The sequence below is a fragment of the Phacochoerus africanus genome, chromosome 2 (genome assembly GCF_016906955.1).
Source record: "Phacochoerus africanus isolate WHEZ1 chromosome 2, ROS_Pafr_v1, whole genome shotgun sequence".
Taxonomy (NCBI): Eukaryota; Metazoa; Chordata; class Mammalia; order Artiodactyla; family Suidae; genus Phacochoerus; species Phacochoerus africanus.
Window position 1 is genome coordinate 185,047,017 of NC_062545.1, and position 7,627 is coordinate 185,054,643.

A 7,627-nucleotide genomic window follows, 5' to 3' on the forward strand; every position below is an offset into this window, starting at 1 on the left:
ACAGGCAGTCAGGGAATTGAAGCTTACATGCCATCCTGAGCTAAGGAGAAGGCACTGGGGGCTGGGGCTTCAAAGGGGAGAAAATGATTTATGGGAAGAAGGGAAGAATAAATGTTTGGTAAATTGATGTTTGCTGTGCCATGCAGAGATAGTGGACACAGAGAGGAATTTGATGCCTGGGCCCTGCAGCGCTTCCTCTGCAGCTTACCACATCTAGCTCATATTCTCTGTAATTATTTTTGGTGATTGTTCTCTTCTTGGACAGATCCTCTATCTACATATTTTTTAGGCAGGTGAGGGGAATGTAAAAAGTTCTTCTTGAGTCTCTTGGGCCTTGATTGTCTTTAGCTCAAAATAAGCCACATGCCAAAATGGCATGTTTTGGAGTGGCCAGCCCTGAACCCCATCACCCTCTAAAACCAGAAGCTAAAGGAAGTCTAAAACAAAAAGTTGAGAGTCTAACAGAGCAAGGACTCATTACACTTTGTTCTTGTCCTTGTACCATTCCTATCTTCTTAGCAGGAAAACCCAATGGGCAGGAATGTAAATTCATTCACGTCCTGGGGGCCATAAATAAAGTAGTTATTCCACCTGTTATTCTGATACTGAATGATGTGCTGCAGAACTATTCAGTTCTAATGCTTGCTATTCAGAATTAGCATCAGACTCTGCAGGTTAAAGGGAGTGGGGTCCATAAAAACTTCTCTACCTCAGACTCCAGCTGCAAGTGAGGGCCTCAGGCCCACCTGTGCTTTTAACCACCTGGGCTACAAATCCAGGGTGTTCCCTGACTCTCTTCACATTTGATAGTTCACTCAGATGACTCACTGAACTCAGGAAAGTGTTATACTTAGAATTACAGTTTTATTATAAAAGATACACATCAGGACTAGCCAAGCAAAAAGACATATAGGGTGAGGGCTGGGAGGATCCCAAAAGCAGAGCTTCCATGCCGTCTCCCAATGGAATCAGGGTGCCTGACCCTGCCAGCACATTAATGTGGTCACCAACCAGGAAGCTAAAGTTTTTATTGGGGTTTCATTACAGAGGCATGATTGATTGAATCATTGGACATGATTGAACTCAATCTCTAGTCCTCTTCTCCCTTGAGGTCAGGCTGGCTCAAATCCACAACCATCTAATCACATGACTGGTCTTTCTGGTGACCAGCTCCCATCCTGGCTCACCTTATCTCTTTGCATAAACTCAGGTGTGATCCAAGGGGCTTAGAAATAATAAAGAAATGCCCATCACTCAGGAAACCACAGGATTTAGAGTGTCCCAGGAACTAGTGGTAAAGGCCAGTGAAATTCTTCATTACATGGCAGGCCAGCCCTCGTCCTTTGGTCATCATTCTTTTTATATGCCTAGTATTTGGAGCGGCCATTGTGGGGTAGGGATAAGAGGATTTAATTCAATCTCTTTATACATTTGATTATCACAATCAGTGTTACATTCAGTATTACAATCTTACTAACAATGCCAGTGTGCAGTATGGTAGATGTAACCTGAAACTAAAGTCAGAAGATACTGGCATATGATTACAGTCCCATTTAGTCATTAACAGTTAGTTCAGTCCATCATCAGATCACATGACAAAAATGTCTTCCAGGGTGAAGTCACTCAGGTCTGCAGGCTTCCGTTTGATCTTGCAAGGCTCCAATAGCAGAAACGATCTCAACAACACATGGCTTCACCTTGTCAGACATCTGGTATGGTTGAATTATGAGACAAGATTGTTTCTTGCTCTGAGCCTCTTTTGTTTTCTTTTTTTTGTTTTTTTGTTTTTTGCCTTTTCTAGGGCTGCTCCCGCGGCATGTGGAGGTTCCCAGGCCAGGGGTCTAATCGGAGCTATAGCCACCGGCCTACACCAGAGCCACAGCAACACAGGATCTGAGCCGTGTCTGCAACCTACACCACAGTGCACAGCAACGCCAGATCCTTAACCCACTGAGCAAGGCCAGGGATCGAACCCACAACCTCATGGTTCCTAGTCAGATTCGTTAACCACTGCGCCACAACGGGGACTCCTGAGCTTCTTCTGAAGTGTTGATGTAGCATTGTATTTCCCTATTGCTGCACAACCCATTTTTTCATTTTTTTACCCTTAGCTAAGATTCCTCCTTCTATTTACACACGAACATTTCCAACTCTGGATGAGATGTTAAGTTCGGCCACTATGCTGTTCTACATTTAGTCAGCAATATCAGTCTAGCAAGTGGTCCCTCACCTACATCTACTCATAGAGGCTATGGCTATGTAAAAGGATTTCAACATAAAAAGGAACCCCAGGTTATGAAAGGGAGAATCCATGCATATACATTCAGAAGAAAGGGACTTAACAACTGAGAGACTGATCTTCCTAAAAGCCTGATTTGCAGAAACTGAGACTTAAGTTCTGACCAATGAACACCCACCAAGAATCTCTCCCTGTCCTCAGGCCAGTGTACTTACTGCTTGGATTTTGGCTGGACTCCCTCATCTTTGTACTCCTGACCCACAAATACAGGCTGCTCCAAACTCTCAACAGGCTTGCCTGTAGGTTGCTACAGCATGCGTTTCCAAAACTGCATGTCCTCTGCTGTTGCTGAATAAACTCATTTCTTGCTCATTCGAGCTTGCCCTAGTTTACCTTTTTGTTTAAGTTGATAGTAACTTAGGTATAGAACAAGTGAGCTTCTTCTGCCACTGGGCAATACAGCAGCATTCAAAGGCCAGTTAGATTTTTTTACACAACGCCATAGTAGCCAACTCAGACTCATTTTTGGTACCTCAGGGGCTGTAGGTTTTATAGTTGTAGATCTGTGTTCTGCCTTTTTAAGTGTCCCTTTAGATCAAAATTGTCAGTTCTTGTTTGCCTTCTCCTGGGAAAATCAATAATATATCTGAACTGTTGGGCCTGGGGGCTGACCAAGGTATTCTCCAAGTTTCATAAGTCTGAGATTCCTGAATGACCACCTGTGGACATTTTGGTTGTGTTTCAAAGATGAAGGAATGTCTGACACTAATCCTGCAATCAATTTACTGTTTAGCTCACAGAGATGTAAGATTTCCCCCCAAAATTTATATATATATATTTGGTGATGTCCACGGCATGCAGAAGTTCTTAGGCCAGGGATCAAACCCGAGCTACAGCAGTGACAATGCTGAATCCTTAAACTTTAGGCTACTGGGGGACTCTAAAGGTTACAGTTTTATTATTTGCTAAGGTATGGTTTATCCAGCACTAAGTCCCTTAACTTTTTTTTTTTTTTTTTAATGGCTGTACCTGTAGCATATGGAAGTTCCCAGCCCAGGTGTCAAATTGGATCTGCAGCAGCAGCCTATGCCATAGCCACAGCAACAGCAACAGCAACAGTGGATCAATGGATGGAGATGCATCTGTGACCTATACCGCAACTCATAGCAACACTGGATCCTTAACCCACTGATCAAGGCCTGAATGCTCACAGAGAAAAAGTTGGGTCCTTAACCCCCCAAGCCACAATGGGAACTCCCAATCCCTTACTTTTGACAGACTGCAGACTGTTAAAAAATTTCCTGGAGTAGTATGAAGAGGTGCTTAAGAAGATTCCTGATCTCAATGGCTACTAAAATTTCCTTGCCATCATATATGATTTAACTAAGTCATGGGTAAGCAAACCATTTCCCTGTGAACTTTAACATCAATAGAGCTGGCTTTGCTTCATTATAAATCTTTCTACATATTTTTTTAGTTAAAAGATCTTGAACTTCACCTTCTTAACATTCTTTGAATACCAATAACTTACTATAGTCCCTTGACTCCATGGCCAAACCTGATGGCCTTGTCTAAGATCAACAGCTGCAGCAGTTAAACTAGTGGAGGTTTCTGTGGACTTGGTTCCAGTGTCTCCTTTAAACCTAATGGTCCCTCATGCTATAATCTGCCTTGCACACCGAAAACATGCAACACTCTTTAGCAAGAAGTGTCCCCCCCCCTTTTTTTTAGTGACTTCACCTGCAGCATATGGAAGTTCCTGGGCCAGGGATTTAGTCTAAGCCACACCTACACTGCAGGTGTGGCAATGCTTGATCTTTTAACTTACTGTGCCAGGTTGGGGATTGAACCCATGCCTCTGCAGCTACCTGAGCCTCTGCAATCAGGTTCTTAACACATGGCACTGTGGTGGGAACTCCTAAGTAGGGCTACTTCTTGAGAAATCCTATTATGTTCTCCTAATCATCATTGTAGTTTTAAAAATTCTGTTATTCTACCATTATCTGAAGAAGAAACTCACAAATGTTCATACCTTAAAACTTAAAAACATGGGGTGCACTATCACAGGTGTCACTTCACCTCCAAAGTATGACATCAGGGCAATGGAAACTCTGAAGGGTGTGAGATGTCTGCATGCGTATCCTATAAGCAAATGAAACTAGATGAAGCACAAAGGAAGAAATAAGGGTCGAGAGATGAGATTAAGATGGCAGAATAGAAGGACTGGAGTTCAACTTCTCTTCTAAAAACAACAAAATCACAACCAAATGCTGAGCAATCTTCAATCAAATGGACTGGAAACTTTCAAAAAGATATCCTACTCCAGAAGACAAAGAGGAGGCCACATCAAGAGGTAGGAGAGGTGATTACATGATATAAGCAACTCCACACCTCCTGAGTGGGAAGCCCCATGGACTGGAGAGTAACTGTATCACAGAGACTCACCTATAGGAGTGAAAGTTCTGAGCCCCACGTAAAGCCCCCATGCCTGGGGGTCTGGCATTGGGAGAAAGAGCCCCTGGAGCATCTGGCATTGAAGGCCAGTGGAGCTTGTGCACAGGAGCGCCACAGGACTGGAGGAAATGGAGACCCCATTCTTAAAAGGCACACACAGACTTTCATGTACACTGGGTCCCAGGGCAAAGCAAAGTCTCCAGAGGAATCTGGGTCAGACCTGACTGCAGTTCTCAGAGGATCTCCTGGGAAAAAAGGGGGTGACTGCAGCTTGTTGTGGGGGAAGGACATTGGAAGCAGAGCTCTTGGGAATATTCATCAGCATGCGTTTCTCTGGAGGTGGCCATTTTGGGAAAATCTGGCTCCACCCAGCAGCACTGAGAAGCCTCAGGGCACACAACAATCCAGGTGGGATCACAGCCCCACCCCCTCAGTAAACAGGCTGCCTAAAGACCCCCCAGGCACACAGCTGCCTCTAATCTCACCCAGAGACAAAACACCACACACCAGAGGGATAGGAATCAGCTCCACCTACCAGTGGGGCCACCAGTCCCTCCCATCAGGAAGCCTTCAGCAAGCCTCCTTACTAACTTCAGCCACAAGGGGGGCAGACATCAGAAGTAAGAGAGGCTACAACTCTATTATCTGTAAAAAGGTCACCACACCAAAACCCCATAAAAATGAAAAGACAGAGAACTATAACTCAGATAAGGGAGAAAGAAAAAAACCCAGAAAAACAGCTAAGTGATCAGGAGAGTCTGAGCCTTCAGGAAAAAGACTTTAGACTGTTGATGCTGATGATGATGCAAGACATTGGAAATAAACTGGAAGCAAAGATGTATAATTAACAGGAAACACTGAGCAAAGAGATACAAGATATAAAACATAAACAAGAAGAAATGCAAAATACAATAACTAAAATAAAAAATCCATTAGAAGCAGCCAACAGCAGAATACAGGAGGCAGAAGAATGAATAAGCGAGGTGGAGGACAAATTAGTGGAAATCATAGATGCGGAACAGAAAAGAGAAAAAAGATTGAAAACAAATGCAGAGAGTCTCAGAGAACTCTGGGACAACATTAAATGCACCAACATCCATATTATAGTGTGCCAGAAGGAGAAGAGAGAGAGAAGGGGACAGAAAAAATATTTGAAGAGATAGTAGCTGAAAACTTCCCTAACATGGGAAAGGAAACACTCACTCCAAATCCGGGAAGTACAATGAGTACCACATAAAATAAACCCAAGAAGGAACACCCGGAGACACATATTAATCAAACTGACCAAAATTAAAGACAAAGAGAAAATCTTGAAAGCAGCTAGGGAAAAGAAACAATTAACATACAAGGGAACCCCGATAAGGTTATTGGCAGATTTTTCATCAGAAACTCTATAGGCCAGATGGGAGTGGCATGATGAAAGGAAAAAACCTCCAACCAAGATTACTTTACCCAGCAAGACTCTCATTCAGATTTGAAGGAGAAATCAAAAGCTTTATAGATAAGCAAAAGCTAAGAGAATTCAGCAATACTAAACCAGCTTTACAGCAAATACTAAAGGAACTTCTCTAGGCAGAAAAGAAAAGGCCGCAATCAGAAACAAAAATACCACAAATGACAAGCCTCACCAGTAAAGGTATATAGGTATATATACAGTAATGATATGAAATCATCCATGTACAATTATGCCACCAAAATCAGAAAGCATGAGCAGAGGAGGGTACAAATGCAGGATGATGGAGATACACTTGCAATTAAGAAAACTTTAAACAATCTTATATATATATATATATATATATATATATATATACTCTTATATCAAAACTTCAGAGTAACTGCAAACCAAAAATCTACAGTTGATACACACACAAATAAGAAAAAATAAACTATGACCTCTTGCCAGAGGCAAAAATTTATACAGGTGGCAGGACTCACTGTACCCATTGGGGCTTGTCAATTTGCTGAGGCTGAGAGAGTTAACACATACTTGAGAGTAGATATGATTTTGGATAAATCCATGGTTTTGGGATGCTTTGGATACAACGCATGTTTTTAACTTTAGTGGGAAAGCCCTTTAAATATGGTCAGCAGCTTAAAGAAATTTTGAGGGATCCAATGCTCCTTTAGGAGGTAGCTATGGTAAAGGTAGAAGATCATGCAAAAGAGGAAAACATGGAAGCTAAAGGAAATGCTCAGACTGATCATTATGCCTCGCAGCCAGCATTTGCTAATATCTTAGCACTTAGGAAACTCTGAGACCAAGTTTTTGCATAGGTTCAAAAAAACCTATTCTGGAGTCACAGTTAGTGTCAGAGTCAGACAAGAGAGTCTCCCAGAGTCTTAGTGGGAGAAATCTGGATGCAAATCACACAAGAATAAGTCTCTGACACTCAGCTTCTTGACAACAATAGAAGTTTTCAAATGGGACTTCGCAAAAAATTTACATGAAATTTTCCACCAGAGTAAGGATAAATTGGGTGCTGTACTTCATCCACATGGGTGTCAAACTCCTGAGGGTGTTTCTGGTACATGTCTCATTTGTCACCAGCATAATCTTTTTTTGCATATGTGTGTGTCTTTTTGCCATTTCTTGGGCTGCTCCCACGGCATATGGAGGTTCCCAGGCTAGGGGTCTAATCGGAGCTGTATCTGCCAGCCTACACCAGAGCCACAGCAACGCTGGATCTGAGCCATGTCTGCGACCTACATCACAGCTCACAGCAACACTGGATTGTTAACCCACTGAGCAAGGCCAGGGATCGAACCTGCAACCTCATGGTTCCTAGTCAGATTCGTTAACCACTATGCCACAATGGGAACTCCCATAAATAAATTTAAAATTTATGTCTAATAGCTTTTATTTCTTATAGTTTCTGTCTCTTTGAAACCTCAAAAATGTTCCACTAGAGCTTTTAAGATATTAATCATAGTTAT